Below are 19,577 nucleotides of genomic sequence, written 5' to 3'. Positions count from 1 at the left end.
ACGTCTTTATTCATAAAAATATAAATCTCTGGAAATTTGAAATCTCTATCTTTGATACCTTAAAAGAAAATCTTGTACAAGCAGAAACATGACATCTGATATATCTCGAAGTAAAGGCCAAAAAATTACAATTTTCTTACAAATTTTGTTAGAGTAAAATATTGTTTTTTACAAAATCAACTCAAGCGTTTTTGAGAATAGGTGTCAGAAAGAGAGAGAGAGAGAGAGAGAGAGAGAGAGAGAGAGAGAGAGAGAGAGAGAGAGCACTAAGCTAGTGTCCTTTCTAACATATATTATTTTTCAAATCATATCTGCAATATGACTACTTTTAGTCATATTGCAGACTAAACGAAGTAACACTACTGAATTCATATCCACTGAAATTCTCAAAAATTGAATGACATTGTCTGGCATCTAATATACATTAACTGTAACTCACTGAACCTTTCACTGACTTCCACTGTACCCTACTGTACAAGTTCATATCTATTGACCAGCACTCTATCCCACCGCCACTGTACAGTCCTGCTGAGGCACTGAACCCAACTGTATGGCACTATACAGGGCACTGACCAGCAGAGTGCGCCAGAAAATCTTTCTCAAAATCTTAAGTATGATTTTCTCATCGATTTTTACTTTGATTTATATAGCATTAACATTAAGTTAATAAAAAGGAATGCAACAGGTCCTAAAATTTATTTCATGGTTTATCATTTAGTGATTTTTATTGTTATTGAATGTTACGATCACAAAAATATATGTTCTTTAAAAATATTTTGCTGACTAAAAGAAGGAAATTCTGAATTTTAGATGTTGAATCTGATTTGAAAAAAAAGTGCATGAATTTCACATATTAATATGTTAATTTTGTAAACTGTCAGTTATAACCATATGAATATACACCTCCCTAACCTGCAAGGTTACATAATCATTTCGTATTCCTGATGGCAAGCCCTCGTTTAAATGATCAGGCTGTTCATTCCCTATATTTCGTGCGCTGTGCTTTAGCCACTGAAAAAAAAATCAATTAAGACAGAATCCAAATATGTCCAATCATGACCGCGCACTTGATTTACGCGGGTAGAATTTGTAGATAGCATTCGAGATTCTAACTCACCTGTTCATTACTTTTCATTAGAATATTCAATAATACATTATGAAATGTCGGGTTTTACATAATAACACCTATACCTACTTAAAAAGAATGCTAGCAAAACTAGAGGACTGAGTGTCCTTTTGATATTCATTTTTCTGAGACCCTTCTTGACAGGTGTTCAGTATAAACTGCTAACACTTAAATCTTAGGTTTCGAGTATACATGTATATATAGTATGAAAATGTATGGTTTTGTTAACAGTTCAGGTGCCATTTTCCAAAACCTCATGGATCGTACGTAAAAAAATTAATTGGTTGCTCATAAATTTGATTTGATCATGTGTGTCGATACGCTGGAGAGAGTTTATTAAGTTTTGATTATCAATGTCGATAACAGTACATTTAAACTTGCATAGCCTGTATGGTAAGTACATGTCTTATTACCAATAACAGACGATTCGTTCCGTTTCATGACCTATTTCTTCTATTAGATAAAAACGAAAATCTTTTTTTTGCCCAATATTTTAATAAGTCAATCATTAAAAGGTTTATCTGGTAGCTAAAAATTTATATAATACTGCTATGAACCTTACATCTTAGAGTTTTAAAAAGCATTTCATAATCAAACGAAATGATTAAATTTGCGAGTCACCTTGTCGACACTAAAAATATTGTTATCTGGAAAAATATTTAAAACTAGACATGACTTATTATAAAATGCATACTATATCCACAACATAAACAGGGTAATCTAATCTAACCCCCCCCCCCCCCATCGAGATATTTTCTATTTTCTGTTGATTTTAAGAGAACAACTCAAATATATTCAGGGAATATATTAAAGTGCAAGTCTTGTTTATTTCTGTCATGGCAATTTAAATCCATTTTGACGAAATATTTCACAGATATAAGCGCAGCTGATGCACTTATCACGATTGTTTAATTATAGTGCAGATAACGATGTTCTTTGCATTTAGAACACTTAACGTATAATTTGCAGTCTGTATATATCAAATTAAAATCCTGTGTTATATAACGTGTTTTGAAATTACCTATTCAATTTCAGAAAATCATAAAATAATAGTAGAAGATTTATGCACTGCGTCAATTTTAGAAGTCATTGATACCTCAATATAATTACATCATCCAAACAACTACAAGTTAACTTATTAACCATACTTCTTATACAAAACATTCCAAATTTTACAAACAGTAAACCAATGAAAATTTCTGATATCATTGACACATCCATCTCCTGTTGCAAATCTTTCCCGGTGCTTGGTAATAGTTTCTTTGCAATGCAAATCAATTAGTCCTAGAAATTAAAAGAAATTACATGTTTATCAAAACACTATTACAAACATAAGAAAAACGATTAAACGTTTACATTGTAACATTGACCTAATACTTTATTATGTGTTGGTGCAATGCACTTTTAAACAATTCAAACGGTATGTTAATTATGATATATAGGCATGTGTTTGTTTCACGCAATATATCTTTGCATGATATTACATTTATAATTTGGTAAAGGAGAGTACAGGCACGCAGTCAATTGAACAGATTTCCAACAACCAAAAGTATGTATGGAATGAAAGTTAAAATAATAAAAGTCTTTATAAATAGACTAGTTCAATTGCACAAAATTACGTAAGTAATTACATGTATAATGCAAGCGAGGTTAACGTAAATCTGTTAAATAAAATATTATTATGAAATATCAGGCGACAAACCATTTAATAGAATTTAATCTCTCTCTCTCTCTCTCTCTCTCTCTCTCTCTCTCTATTTGTCTCTCTTTTCTCTCCATTACATTAGTCTCTGTTAATCTCTGAAAAACAATTAAGTAATATTGCTTCTTTTATCGAACCACACTCAAAGCTGTCGTTTCAGCTTTATTCTAAAATGGGAACCTCTTTGATTAAATAAAAGTCGGTAGAAAACGGTCCTGTTCAAACACTACAAACTTATATGTATATACCTATATATTCGAATACTAATGGTTTTATAAAGTAATTACGTTACCATTGATTTCATAACAAATAGACAATAACGGTCAGGAACGGGACCTAAACGCCTGTTCTAATCATTCTTGGTAATTCGTACCCTAGAAGATGAAATAATAGCATGCATTGTTTGTTATTCATTTTATTCATTCAGGAAAATTTAACATTTGCAAATTGTTCATGAACTAAATAATGTTCGTGAATGAAAATATTACTGTGTATGATCGGTACTCTGCTCGTAATTTTTAGTTGTTGCTATTCCCACCTATTAAATGTTTGTCGTATTTTCCTCCAATGGCCTGGTTAATTAATTTAATGTTTAACATCAAAATAAAGATACAAAATGTTGTGAATTTATCATATCATTACTACTAGGTTGACTTTTGAATTGCATGTGGAAATTTGAAACAGTCAACTTAGAGATCTCTGAGCGTTTTCCTATGCTTTAAAAACTTAATAATTTTGTAAAATTGAGAGTTGCTGTACGTGAAGGCTTATGGATGTTAAAATTCATAAAATGACTTGCCTGATGATCATTCCTAGTAAGAGAGATGGTTCTTGTTGAAATTGATATAAAATATGTAGGCCCCTAATGTTAAGTATATGTGAATCAAAAATAAAATGCGAAATTGCGGCTATTTCTGTTGTGCTGACTTTACACGGTGAAATAGCAAGTTAAAGATGGGAGGTAAAATAACACGAAAAGTAGGTAGATGGGACATAGTAAACTACACACCGGTAAGTTTCTTACCTGTGATGATGCAACATATTCACGGTCCCTTTGCAGGGAAATAGTTGGGGGTCTAAAAAGGAGGACTGCGTTTTACAAAAGAACTTACCACTAGGTCGTAAACATTTTCAGTCTCATTGAATGGTCTTTATTGAATTTTTTTTTTATAAAAAACCGTTTATTAACAACTATTTTGATTTCCATAATAATATTTTACAGCCATTAGAATAAAATATTGAAAAATATAAGTTTGTGATTCATTAGCATTCAATAATTTAGTCTTCAGTCATAACTTCTTTTGTAAAACTCAGATCTGAAAAATCATGAAAAATGGGAGACATATGAAAGGGTTGAAATCTCTGAAAATCCACTATGTAGAAAAATTTACTCATTCGAACTAGTAATTGTCCTCAGAAAGTGCTGTTTGGCCTTATAATGTGTGAATAAAGACATTTGTACTGAATATGAACATGGGAAATTCTAGTTCGGAAGACACACATCCCCTGTCTACAGTGAATTGTATAAAAAAATGTCCCACGCACCTTAATATTGTGTTAAAAAACCTTTTACATATTTTTTTGATAACTTCTGATACATGCGGGTGAAATTACATGTAGATCTCTTTTTAAAAATCAATGCGCCCAATATTATTCTTCTGCAGCAACAAAATTCCTCTAGTAGAGATTGTATCTCTTTTTTGCTAACTTCATAGTTTTCATTCCAAAAAACAGTGCACAATACCAGAGGTTGTAAATAAGCATTTATTAACGTTGAAAATACATTTGTAAATGTATATTATTACTTATTAGGTTAGTCACTGACTCACTACGGAAATATATTACTAGGTTGATCAATCTTATAGATGGCGAGGCGAAGCCGAGCCGTCTTTGAGATTGATCAATCCAATATATTTCCGTAGTGAGTCAGTAACTAACCTAATAAGTGTTTTGTTTTCCCGAGGACTATCAAGCGATATATGTATTTACAAATAGCGATTATCTACGCAAAGCCATGTACAAGATACCTAACATCTCATCCAATTTAACTCATTTAAACTCTTCAAAATTTTCAATCTCACCTTTCAAATACTCTTTAAAAATCTTTGCTTCACCCATGTTTACTTACAATGTTTTGTTGCTTTTCAATTTTAAATGTTTTCTCCCTTTCCTCTGCAGATATTTGAGCAAATTTCGACGCTGCCATTTTGTTCTGCTCCAGACAAAACAATGTGACGTCATTATTCTAAGGGCGCCTATTCTAATTTTAAAGAATTTCAAAGGGCAAATACTCCAAATACTTTAAGAATTTACGACATGCGGTTCATGTATTAAATGAGTAAGCAAAGCGTCGGCCAATGACGGCCGTATTGCCTAATATTATTTCTCACCGAACAAATATAGAGATATATGAGGCAATCACGTGCTATGTTTAAACCAATGAAAGTGTGACATTTCAGTCCAAGGGAAAACAACATCATTTATGGTCGTTCAAAGTTGTTATGTTCTACTTGTTTTGCAGATGATTTTTTCCGTTGTTTACATGAATGCTTTAGAGTTTCTGTGATTACAGGAACATAAATCATAGTGTTTAATTTATCGATCCGTGAATAGCGGACACCAATTACATTTTGGTGTAAAGATAATGTCGACTGGCTGAGCAGTAGGTGGTCCAGGTGTTGTAGATGGTTGTGGAGTCGACGGCGATGGTCCCGGTAGACCATTAGATGGGTGCCAATGGAAACCTACCATTGTATTGTATCTCTGAGGAAAAATAAAAGTGCAAATCTGCACCTCAAATATAAATATATACTTAAACATATTTTTAATTATACCATCCTCTTTATATTGCATCTCCCAAATTCTCCATGAGTCTACTCTGCTATGTTTTTTTTTTGCAAATATAAAAACATAAAAAAAATATATAAAAAAGAGATTGTGTTGGAAAATAGCATTCATTATAAAATGCCAAAAGTATTGAAATTTTTTCATTATACAATGGTCACACTTGGTAGACAAAATTATACAGCATCTGCTACCAATAAAAAAATAAAAAGTAAAAAAGAACAAACCTCCTTGTCTTCTTTGGCATTTCACAAAATAATGGATATGAAAGCATATACAACATATAATTGACTACAAATGGCAAAAATACGGGGGTGTAAAAAAAAAATGCCAAAAACCTAAAACAAAAAATGTTTTTTTAAAATATTACAAAATTTAAAATTATAAACAAATAAAACAAAGATTAAACAGAGGATTTTATATCACAACAAAGTAAAATGACCAATAAGAGATATAAACTTGACATATTAAATATTGGCGTTTGAAAGGGGAGGAGATGGGTCAACAATTTTTTCCTTAGGAAATTAAAGCATGCTTGTTTGCAATACTAAATGGCGAGTAGTAAACAACTTAATGTATGTGGCTCAAAAAATTCCAGAAACTAAAAAAGAAACCGAATGCTTAACAGTTAATGATAATCCGGACAAATAACAAAACAATATATAGGTACAAAAATACTCGAGATGGTATCAATTCCTTTATGCTGCATATAAATACAATATTTTGGTTATGGTGCGTAAAAACGTATCTCCTGTATGCTAATTTTGCGAAATTCTTAAAATTTATTTTGCACTTGATGGATGTGTACACTTTGTACGGATTTCTCCATGATAGTTGGTTTGCAATTGTCATGGATAATTCTCTGCCACAGGTTTAAATGTTCCATCTACTGTGACAGAACGCAGTCATGTTTGATTTATGTATGGTTTATTTTTGTTCCTGGTTTAGGTTTGTTAAATCACAACACGTTAAATGGTAAGTCGTCTGTATAACAGGTAAATCCTGTACTTGATTACAATTTTAGGGTTAATTAATGGGTTATTTATTTAAAACAACCAGAACTTCTAGTCAGGTATCCTTAATTGTGTTTTCTTGTTATGTATTATTTTCATTTTGATAAAAGAAAAAATAAATACCATTATTTATTGATACCTTAAGAACGACAGGACACAAAGACAACATTCAAAACAAACTTGATTAAGAATCCAACGCTATGCATTTGGACTGGACCAGTTTTTTGGCTTAAATTCACAAATGTTAAGAGGAATAATCAGGGACTACTCATGACATACATGATTTCTGCGTAAAGATTAATAAACATTTAGATTGCAGACTGCAACATTTATTGTTTGCAAAATGAACATTGATACGTGTTATTTATTCGTCCTTTCGGTCAGGTTTCTCTATAATTATTTAGAGAAATTAAGCATACATATGGAGTATATTTTTTATACTATTTGTAAGTTAAAAAGGCAGGCTGTGCAACTCACGACCAGATTTATTTATGCTTATTGTTCATAATTTACCACATATTTAGAGTAAAAAATACTAACATGAATATTCTTTTCATATGGTTTAAAATAGTAATTGTGCGTATTTGCGATATTTTCTCAACTTGCTGCCGCATTTCGTCACAGTTCAAGTCACAACTTTTCAAACTGGAATGTGTTCCAAACACTTGTCATTGGTGTGACCACGCCATTGCAAAAATATTGTAGAAAAAGAATGCGGTGTGATTGATTTCATGTTTCGAATAAACATTTTACTTCATATATGTGTTCTAAATTAAATGAGAACTTTTTTGTTTGCTTTTTATTCTATACCTACTCTTCTTTCTTTGTCACTTCAACAAGCTTATTCCAGCATATTAAAATATCGTTATATTACTATTTTCATGTGTTCGATGAAATGTCTTTTTATTCATAATACATCGATGAACATCGAGATCCTTTGCTGAACTTGTACACTTCTTTACACCGTAAAAGAATGTTCCGGTTTTAAAGCAGAATGAAATTGAGTTTATAACTTTCAAATATAGTTGTATAGCTTTAAATATACATGCGTATGCATAAAAAAGAAAGAAGCAGCGAAAATTATGTCATTTTTATTGTGAACATTGTTTGTAATTATACAGAAAACATTACTACAACATATAATTGTTTAATATATAATTTGTTAACAGATACATTTATTGCAAGTTAAAATATAGTTGTAATTGTTATATTTTGATCGGATTTCTCCACAAAGTCGTTTTGCAGTTATCGTCAAATGTTTTGCAATCATCGTTAAATGATTTGCAGGGCGTCACACCATTTCTGTGTTTTCAATAATGTTCCAATAGCTGTCGACAATTAAGGTCGATATATGTATATCATCATTACCCAAAAGGAGAATCACAATCACAAGGATGAAAAATGCAAACTTTTATACATCTTTTTGGAAACTTTATTCCACCCCATGGATCTCGATCTCGATCTGAAAATATCCAACCAAAATTTTTTAATGAAATAAATCAGAACTGACGAAATTTAAAATAAAATTGAATTATGCACTATCAGATCCTTAAATATATATGTTTGCTATATTCAGTAGTATATTTTCACTATTTAACTTCAAATTGATAGGAATAATATCTAGAGACTATTTTCTCTCGCTTCTGATTTGTTAATTTCTTAGTCAATATTTGTATATTGTTATATCTAGTATATTCCCACTATATAACTTTATAACTTTCTATAGATTCTTTTTTATTGTTATACCCCTGTTAAACAGTTACTATATCCAGCATTTTGACTGTTGGCCTTCGGCAACAGTTTGCGAGCCGGTCCGGCAGATCAACTGTTGTCCTCGACCACAGTCAACAACTGTAAAATATTGACCGGCTAGGTTTAATATATAGAGAACATTCCCTCTATTTCAAATAATCGGCTGTGATTTGTTGATTTGTAAACTGTGACGTAAATAAATCTTTGCGATTCCAAAACAAGGTGATGTCATAATAGACAGTCAGTCAAAGCAAGTAAACAACGGACGCACAATGCAACAGTTCGCTTTCATAACGGGGATATGGAATTACGAATTATTGTGAAGAAAAATCAGTTAAAACATCTTGACCTTACTTCCTACTGACGGTGAAATATCACTAGTGACCTTTTGATGCCGGCGATATTTTGAAATAAACTTTGCGCAAAATTAAATTTGTTAATTCTATATTGAGTCAAGGAGATTATGACGATCTGTTTTCAAGTCCTTTCTTGATTTTTGCTTCGCATCGGGCACTATTTCGTCCCTCGGGGGCTAGTATGATAAATGATGCCCTCAACCTCAGCCAATATTTGTATAATATTTATTTCATTCATGTCATATCGTACACACTTGTGCAAGATCATGAATAATGGTTTTGTTTAATCCATTGCCTACAACCATCTTTAGCCAATAAATACAAAGTCAAAGTTGTATTTATGTACTTAAACCATTATAACAAGTTAACATGCAATCAGGATAATGAAAAATGATTTTATCATGACAACTGTTATTAAGATTCTATAAAGACATAATTTTGATTTTCTATCACCAGGGAGTATATAAAGAAAAAAGTGTTTCCTTAAAAGGTAGAGGATCTTGCAATGTAAATTCTATTTAAGGTTTTGGTTGTAATTTTGATCACTTTTCTATTACTTTGCATAAAAATATTTACATTTCAATTAGTTGATATATTAAACAATCTAAAGGTTCTAATTTTTTTCGCATGAACATATTTTAAAATATCATTTTTTATGAAAAAAAAATAATATAAAATCAAAATAACGTTTCTACATACCGAATAACCATCCGTTCGTGACGTCGATCACCATAAAAGAAAATGTTATCAAAACAAGAAGAACACTCAAAGTTGTTTTTGTATACATGTTCCCTGCTCCTTCTGTACCAACTGCTGAAGTTTATATCTTTTAGTCGAGTTTATATACCAGTCAAAAATTCTAACGCCCCAGGCAAGTGCTTGTAATACAATGTTCGTGATTATATTTTTTCAAACTATGACAACGATAACATATCAAGAATAAAAAATAACAAAGCATTTAAAATAAATAATTAAAATTTATTTTAGGGCTTTGTAAAAAAAAAAAATTAGGAGGGCACAGGTACACTTTGATATAAAAAAAAAACAACACCATTAATACCACGTGTTTTTTCCATACCCACTTATAACAGGGTCTCCTAGACATCCCACAATTGAGCAGAAAACCTTTGTGGAAATTATTCAATTTGTTTATTTGTTTATGTGGTCTTTTTTTGCGTAATTTTGATGCCGAGGAAGGGTCTCACTTCTGGATTTATCTTGTCCCACCCATAACGTCCATTAATGTGATCTAAGATGTTCCGTGGTGTTGCACGTGCTGTGCGGTGTCAAAAAGGTGAGTTACGCTAATGTAGCGGTCATGTTGACGTGTCTTTACATGACCTTTTAACCTTCATGGTAGGTTTTTAACACTTCCAGTTGCATTTTTTTCCGGTCAAGAATTGGAATGATTTCGTGGTTCTGTAAGTAAATCAAACAAACTGTGATGAATATTATAAATTAGAATACACCTTTTAGCTCACCTGAGTTAATCACATTTTGTCAGTCGTTCGTCGTCCGTTTGTCCGTCCGACCGTCTGTAAACTTTTCACATTTTGAACCTCTTCTCTAAAACCACTTGGCCAATTTCAACCAAATTTGGTACAAAACACTCTTATGGGAAAGCAAATATAAACTGCATAAATAAACGGCCAGTTGGCATTTAAAGCGGAAAAAACCTCCAAACTGTAAACTAGAGGGGGTGAAATTTCAAAAATCTTCTTAAGACCAATTGAGTCAAATGCAACGCAATTTTGCAAAAATCATTCTTACGGAAAGGGAAATTGAAATTGCAAAAATTTATGGCTAATTTTGTTTCAAATTTGTGTTTTTACAAAAATAAAAAAACTAGACACGATCTGGTTGCGAGCAACGAGGAGGTCTTCCGTCTGATTTTAGAACTTGAGATTTATGTTTGATCTTGATGCTATTTAACAGTTAAAATGATTTAAAACAGGAAAGGAGGGTCTACAATTTAAGGGTTAGATACTAATTTGTTTTAGGTGTAAGAGCTTTGTTCAACAAGTGTTTAGAAATTCGTCACCGTTCTTGAGTTATCTGTGAAAAACGTTTGAGAGGCCGGTCCCTTATCTCCTTGTTAGAGCCGCTGAATCAAATTTTGAAGGTTGCATGTTGTTAATCACATCATTTTGAGCATCTTTTCTTCTACACTGCATTTCAAAATATTTTTTCTTTTTGAGATATAGGTGATCAAAGTTTTGGACTTTTGAACCTTAAAAACCCCTAATTACGAAACACATTAGAAAATCATTATGTTGTTAGGCTACATAAATGTAAGATAAACATATTTGCTTCTATAATCTATTACAAAATATCCCTAGGTTAAGAGCTATAGGAAAAAGACTTAAGAGTCCTCTAGGTCCCTACATTTAGGGACCAGCCCCTTTTTCTTGGTATTAAATGAAAAGTCATTTAATTATAAAGACATGTTTTTCAACAAGTGTTTAGAAATTCGTTACCGTTCTTGAGATAGCTGAGAAAGAATGTTTTAGGGGCCAGTCCCTTATCGCCTTATTGGGGCCGTTTAACGAAATTTTGAAGATTGAATATTATTTAGTATATCATTTTACGCATCTTTTCTTCTATACTGCATTTCAGAATATTTTTCCTTTCTGAGATATGGGTGATCAAAATTTTGGACTTTTGGCCCCGAAAAACCCATAATTACGTAACATATGATGAAATCATTACATTGCTTGGATACATAATTGTAAAATAAACATATTTGCTTCTATAACCTTTCACAAAATATCCCTCAGTAAAGGGCTACAGATGAAAGACTTAAGAGTCCCTTTGTTCCCTACTTTGAGGGGCCAGCCCCTTTTTCTTGATATCAAATGAAAGGTCATTTAATTCTTAACACATTTTACATAACATGTTTATAAAAAATATTTTTCAGAAAAGAGATACACAAAGAAAACCAGAAAAAATAACGACGTTTTTTAAATCTCAATTTCTGGGTCCAGGCGAAGTTCAGCGCCTTTTGAGTCAGACAGAAATGAATGCCTAAAGACACATCTACAATCTTTCGACTACAATCCCTGAAAGTTTGAACTCAATATCTTTAATCATTAAGGAGAAGATCCCAGGACAAGCCGACCCTCTGAAAATCGGTAAAACGTCAATATATCAAAAACGGAAATGACGTCATCAAAATAAAAAAACGTATAATTACGTATGAAGTTTAGATCAGTATCTACCATATCTGAAAATTTAATGAAAATCGGTTGAGTCGTTTTTGAGAAATCGCGTGCACAAAATTTGTTGGAAAAAAAAGAAAAATAGCGAAGAAAAAGAAACAGAACGAAAACAATAAGGTCTTCCGTTGGAAACGGAAGACCTTAATAATGATATGTGGTTCAATCGGTTTATGACTTCGGTTTCGGTATTCCAAATTTCGAAAACAAGGTTCTTTGTTTAAAACAGTCATGTTAAAGGCATAATATATGTAAACTAAGTTCATTTTCATTGGTCGATTACCGATGTGATACCTTAAAGCAGCTTCGACATATAATAAACGGGTCGATCTGACCAAGATGAATTTGTTTGTTGTGCAAGAGTTCGCGTGCGAAGGGAATCTTTGAAATATGCAAGATGCATTGGTGCCGATTTTGTTAATCAAATTGAGATTCAATATTTAAATGCCGATTTCTGAAGTAAATTGAGGTTAAGTATTTCAATGCGTTAACAGTTTTCACTTTTGACTGGTGTTAGCTTGGTTTGATTTTCGTTTGTAAATTTAACGTATCAAATCAAACATGTACTTCGATAATTCAGACAGTTTACTGTTTACCTGCGCAAAATAATCAAAATTTTATGCATACAACATACTAAAATACAATTCATTCTGTTGGTAATTCGGTGTGATTTTTTGCGTTATGGTTGATTAATGCAATGTGGTTTTTTTTTTAGATGTTCAGCACTTTCTGGGGTATATTCAGTTTAAAAAGAGTTTAATATCGCTGACAGAAATATTTAGGACTATATATGATTCATTTTGAAAAATAGACTATGCTTTTATGTGTGTAAGTGTGTTGTTTACTCAGGGTTTGAGTTCTCAAATTTGGATTGTTATAAAGGTCAGTGTATTGAGTAAAATTTGTTCTAAACAGAAAAAAGTATTTATGAAATGAACAATTTTTGACAAATCATTCAATATTTTTACTTTATTATGGAATTTGGCCCAAACAAAAATAGACTTTTAGCAAAACAGAGGAAATTTGGACTAAATTTTACAGATTTTGTTTTCCGCTTAAACATTTTTGACAGTACTCTAATCTTAAAAGTTAAGATTCTATATTTTACTCTATATAAAGATTTATATTTTCTGTTGATTTTAATTCACTTATCATAAAGATAAGCGTATGGCACGAATTGCAAAAATATTGAAAAATACTTAAAAATGATACATGACACCATATCTCAAAATTTTGATCATTGACATATAATAAATTTTATGCCAAAAAAAAAAAGATTAATATAAGTACTCCATACTATAAATGTTTATGTATTATCATCAGTAAATCTTTTTGTAAAATTGGATAAGAAATGCGCAGGTTTTGAAAACTGATAGAAGAAATTAGGAAAGGAATATTTTTAAAAATTGTTGCTGAAATCTTAATGCTTTGTTCCTATTTAGTGCCACTACCATTAGTGTGTTTCATTTTTTAAATTGTTTAGTATTTGTAATACATTTCAAATTAAGAAAATTTCTATCGTAGTAAAAAAAAATAATGGGATATTTCTTGATTTTTCAAAAAATATTTAAAGGCCATTTACTCAAAAAGTAAAGTATAAACCTACTTTTTTGAAAGTGAAAAATAACACTACAATCAAAGGTCTATAACATACAATAGTTAGTTTTTCATTATTATCGGTGGATTTTCTTTATCATACTGAGTAAACGTCATCCTTAAGTGCATGTTTTTTTCTGTTTTAATTGTTTAAAATTTATTTTCTAACCATGTTTGAGTGTCAAGCTTCTAAATATAAGCAAGATAAAAAGCTTTGCTCACAATTCTACGTTTGTACAAAGAGCTGAAGCCATTCTTTTTTTACACTTCAAGTGCTGAATAGGAAATAGCCAGGTAAAAACATCTTAAGATGAATGTATTAAACTCATGTGAACAAAAAAATGACTGAAACCTAACAGAATTGTGAGATCTATATCTTGCTTATAATTCAACAGTTGACGCTAAAATTTTGGTTAATCATTAGAAATGTCTCGCTAAACGTTAAATACTTGTGCAAAAAATAAAATAAAAGAAGAATATGTTACAACTTCTTTCTGGGGCCCCTTCTTTATACGATGAATTATATGAAATCTACATTGATTTGATAATCTTTCATACTTGTGTAAATAAAAAAGACACCGTTTCCATAGTTTCGACACATTTCTGTTACGGAAGTAACGACATCGCTATTCCTAAGAAAATATTGCAGCGGAAAATCATCCTGGATTGCAGCCATTTGTTATGGTGTCCGGATAGGGCCATTTGGGTTAGCGCGACATCGCGTTCAGATAAACGAGGTATCGCGCTATCACACAACACGCCGTCGCGCTAACGCAACTTTGCACAACACGCCGTTGCGCTAACGAAACTTTGCAAAACACGCCGTCGCGCTAACACACAACACGCCGTCGCGCTAACACGACTTTGCACAACACGCCGTCGCGCTAACACAAAACGCGCCGTCGCGCTAACACAACTTTGCACAACACGCCGACGCGCTAACACAACTTTGCACAACACGCCGTCGCCCTAACACACAACACGCCGTCGCGCTAACACAACTTTGCACAACACGCCGTCGCGCTAACACACAACACGCCGTCGCGCTAACACAAGTTTGCACAACACGCCGTCGCGCTAACGCAACTTTGCAAGTTTCTCAGTCTAGTAGGAAATCGTGTCCGGAAATATCAGACTGCGCATGCTAAAATATGTAGGCCTGCACGCAAGCATTAAAAATAAATAAAATGTACTTTGAAATATAAATATTATTTTCATTTATAATCAATGCATATTTATAAAAATATAGTTATTAGTATGTCACTGTATTAAGATATGCTAGCATGCATGTAAATTATTATAAAATCTACCAATTGATAAATTTACCTTAAATATTTAATATAATTCATTTAATCAACAATAATATATTCATGACATTTTACATTCTAAAATTTCTTTGCTTTGGTAATATACAGAGCTCCTAATATGAATTTTTGACATGTACATGTTATAAATATATTATTGCTGAATTAATTAATTATACTAAAAATACGAGGTTAATTTATCAATTGGTAGATTTATTGATAATTTATATGCACGCTAGCATATCCTTATACAGTGACATACTAGTAACCATATTTTAATTCACAGGTATTGATAATAAATGAAACTAATATATGTATTTCAAAGTACATTTTATTTATTTTTCATCCATGCTTGCGTGCAGGCCTACATATTTCAGCATGCGCAGTCTGATATTTCCGGACACGATTTCCTACTAGACTGAGAAACTTGCAAAGTTGCGTTAGCGCGACGGCGTGTTGTGAAAAGTTGTGTTAGCGCGACGGCGTGTTGTGCATAGTTGCGTTAGCGCGACGGCGTAATGTGTGTTAGCGCGACGGTGTGTTATGCAAAGTTGCGTTAGCGCGACGGCGTGTTGGGTGTTAGCGCGACGGCGTGTTGTGAAAAGTTGCGTTAGCGCGACGGCGTGTTGTGTGTTAGCGCGATGTCTCGTTTATCTGACAAGATGTCGCACTAACGCAAATGACCCTATCCGGACACCATAATTTGTGGCCATTTGTTGTTTTTGAATAAAGATGATAATAATTGATATGCCTCAGTAAAAAAGAGTGATATGCCTGTCATTTAATATTTATTAGTTTGATACGATATTGGCGTTTCTAGTTGGTCGAAAAATGTTGACACCTGCCTCAATAAAATTTTGCCGGATCTACTTTTCTTACATGTATCTGTTCTCATTTAACACTATTTAATTTTATTTCCAAGATAAATACTGGCATAAAAATAAAAGGTTGTGTTTGTTCAATCGTCAACAAACAAAATACAACTTTATGAATATAAAAAACTTAAAGTTTTACCTTAAAAATAAACAATACACATTATTTAATTCACTTTAAATAGAAAATTAAGCGTCTTCTCATTATATCGTCTGCTTGAAATCAACGATAAACATTTACGGAGAGGCTGGCTATTCCAATTTCAGGAATAAATCATAACGAACATAAAGGCACAAGCACGTTCACAGTAACACTGCTGTTCAAATTTGGTAACGATGCGTTTTAAATTAACACACGTAAATGATCGGTCATCAGAAAAAAAAAACATTGTAAAGCAAAGCTACGAGTAGTGCATGCAACAACTCCTTCGGCGTATTCCAAGCGGCAGATAATCAGTGCCTTATAATTAGACTGACTATCTAGTTATCACAAGATCTACAAAGGTCGCACTTCATACTTTTATCACATGTTTATCCCAATATACGGTGGATATCACTCATGGGATAAATTTTTGATATTCCACTGTGTGTTCTTACGCCACGTGACGTCATAGTTAATCATTACGTAAGTTTAGACGGTTGATTAACGTAGAATGAAAAAGTAAATAAGTAATTCAGTTGAGAGGTGTTGAGATATAAATTTGAAACATTTAATGTTGTTTCAGTTATTTTTCATGAATTCATAAAAAAAATGTTCGAAAATGAATGTATGTTTGTTAAACTTCAAGGAACTTTTTTTCCATGCGTAACGTTGTTGACGTGTTGTAAATAATGTGTTGTGTGGCTCACAATCACAATTTTTACAGAAAAAGTTGGGATTAACAAAATACTTGATAAAACATGTCATAAAAACAATCTCGCTAAGGCTCGGGGATATAAAACACACAACTCGTTGGATAAAAATCATATACCATCGCAAATAATGAGAGATCCTATATATATTTGTCGACATATTCAACTTTTTCGTCCACAATCGCGTCTCCTTGCATGGTTATGCCCAGGTGCATATTCCGGCAATCAAACTCTCATTAAAACTATTTTTAATGAATCTTGCTGCACAGAGAATAACATTACACGCCGTCGCATGTATTTCCCTTTCGTTTTCAGTTAAGTCGGCTTAAATTCTTTTCTTGAGTTTAATCCATTATATTTACATTCTACTGTGTTTTTCCATTAAATTCTGTGATCTTCAATTAATATTAATTTACCCTTAGGATAAGATAGGAATTTTAAGGTATGAATCACATTTGCAGACAAGGCAAGAAGTTAAAAAAATGTAAATATAAGCATTAAATCATGATTTTTTGAAGTATACACTCTCATAACTGCAGCGGTGTGGGCATACAAATTTTCATAACGCGCTAACGCGCGTTACTCAATTTGTATGCACACACCGCTGCAGTTATGAGAGTGTATACTTCAAAAAATCATGATTCAATGCTAGAAAATTCAGCTCAATAGCTCTGCATCAGCTGAAGGCGCATCCATTTTGAATACTGTTGCTGTTGTTGTTTTGTATTCATACGCGCACTTTGTTTAAACTATTTACATTTTTGGTCCATGATACTTCACATATTAAGATTTGAAAATGTTTTATTAAATGATAAGAAATGAATTTAATAATGTTTCTATTAATCGACGTATCAATAGAAAAAATGACTGGAAAACTTTTTTATTAATGCGGGTAGCGCATTGATGACGTTTTCCGGTCAATTTTCCCTTTAATACGTCGATGTATAGAAAAATTATTCAATTCATTTTTAGTCAATACATTGATGCATGTAATAATAACTCTTAAACATATCACGTGACAACATTTTTCATTCGAGTGTATTCATCGATCAAGTGAGTAAGGTTATAAAACGTCACACGAGTTCACGCCAGATAAACAACAGTGACTGTCGTTTATAATAGAGAAGACCAATACAACTTTTGAATGTGGTAAAATTTTCTTTTTTCACATACATAAGTTTTATTTTTAAATAAAATGCAATAACAATAATAATTATAATATATTTCAAAAAATACAATAGCTAAAAAGAAGTTTAGGAAGAAAATGTACCTATATGCTCTCATATTTTGATCGCTTTAAAAGGTGGGAGAAGGTGGCAGAAAGAAAATAAAGGGAATTCGAAGTTAACAGTGTACCCATACCATACTGGATACTTTACGGTAATTTTTGTGATCGGCTTCGGCCGATCACAGTTGTGTTCATTTGAGGCATCCGGCAAATTTAACTATTTGCGCACGCATTTCGCCTTGCACTATTTTATTTACTATTCATTGACAACCTTATTTAAATCTTTAATTAGACGTTGATTACTTAAACGGTAATCTTATCCGTTTATCCTGAAAATAAAGCATTTATAGAGTTACATACATAATGACTCAAATCACGTTTTTTTCACATATGCGTAAGGATATTAGTCGGAAGTATAATTCGCCTACTAAAAGTAAAGCTCATTCATGCCTTGCCATTTTGGAAATCAATAAAACGGTGCTATATATAGTTTACTGCATATTGCGTATAGTATATAAAACATAGCTGACCAATCATATTTCATGACGATCATTCCTTTAAAAGGAATACTTGTTTTGTTATTCTACCGAGGGGACATATGGCACAATATCCTCTGAACGCCCATTTAAAATCATTGTTGTTAAGGTGAGCGATGTGGCCCCATGGGCCTTTTGTTATTGGTTATAGAATCATTTTTAAAGGTTAAAATTAATCGACGCATATATTGCGAAAGGAAACAAACCTATTGTGAACCGCGCTCTGCTTTGACGACGCCATCTAATCATGAAGGTTATTTTGCAAAAATGCGTCGCATTTCACTCAATTGGTTTTCTGCTTTTATAAGCAGTTAAAGTCAAGGAATTGATCGAATTGAGTCACATCCAAAAAACATATCGCACACGCGCTCCATACTTTTCAACAAATACGGTCATGGTCGAGTAGTTACTTACTCGATTTCAATTTTTTGTCATGAACAGTTGAGCATTTTAAGCACAAGCTGATAATGGCAACGACCTAAAAACTGAAAATGAAGTTACAGTTATCTAAAAAATATCTAAAATAATAACAAAAAAAATAAAAAGTGGGGCGTTAGGAATTTTGGCCAATATATACCATAGGATCCAGGGGTTTTCCACTCGAAACAAACCTTGCCATTTTCTGCAATCAGTGGTTATAAATCGTAATAAGTCATTTGTTATGTTGACAACACGTAATAAATTTCATGATGTAGGAAGATACGCCCCAGACCGTAGCCATGTCAAGTTTCATTTACTTGCGGTTTTTTGTGTTTATGTTGACAATACAGTTTACGTTATTGCGTCTCTCCATAGTAAAGAAAAAGTCTGCATTTCATTAGATTTTCATGGTTGATTTTATTGGAATCAGAAATAAACATGATTTTCTTATATCATAAAAAGTGTATCTTGTTTTGCTTTTTATCTGTTTTAAAGATTGGTATCAAAAAGTACCATTTGATTTATTCAATTATTTAGTTACCTAAAGTTTTGCAATACAATACATAACCTTTAATTATACATGGCAAATAGATGTCATTTTATTGTTAGGAAAAGTGTTTTAAAAAAACAGAATAATTCTATATAACGAGGCTCAGTTTAATTATTTCTACCCTAGTTATTCTGATGCAATTTCTTGCACGTTGTTTTACAACTATATCATTTATTTAAAGTAAAAAAATGATTTATCTACCACACCGATT

The 19,577-nt window shown here is 32.1% G+C and overlaps 1 long non-coding RNA gene across 1 annotated transcript; it reads right to left on the bottom strand.

Moving 5' to 3' along the window:
• Nucleotides 1-7,760: 7,760 nt before the first annotated feature.
• Nucleotides 7,761-10,208, bottom strand: LOC109620421 (uncharacterized). Its single transcript, XR_010710151.1, has 2 exons — nucleotides 9,493-10,208; nucleotides 7,761-8,147 (listed from the first exon to the last, which is right to left on the bottom strand). It is a non-coding gene; the product is annotated as an uncharacterized lncRNA (long non-coding RNA).
• Between the last annotated feature and the right edge of the window lie 9,369 nt (nucleotides 10,209-19,577).

The sequence above is a fragment of the Magallana gigas genome, chromosome 10 (assembly GCF_963853765.1).
Source record: "Magallana gigas chromosome 10, xbMagGiga1.1, whole genome shotgun sequence".
NCBI lineage: Eukaryota > Metazoa > Mollusca > Bivalvia > Ostreida > Ostreidae > Magallana > Magallana gigas.
The sequence above is the reverse complement of the archived record's forward strand: the minus strand, read 5'-3'. Positions and strand labels throughout refer to the sequence as shown.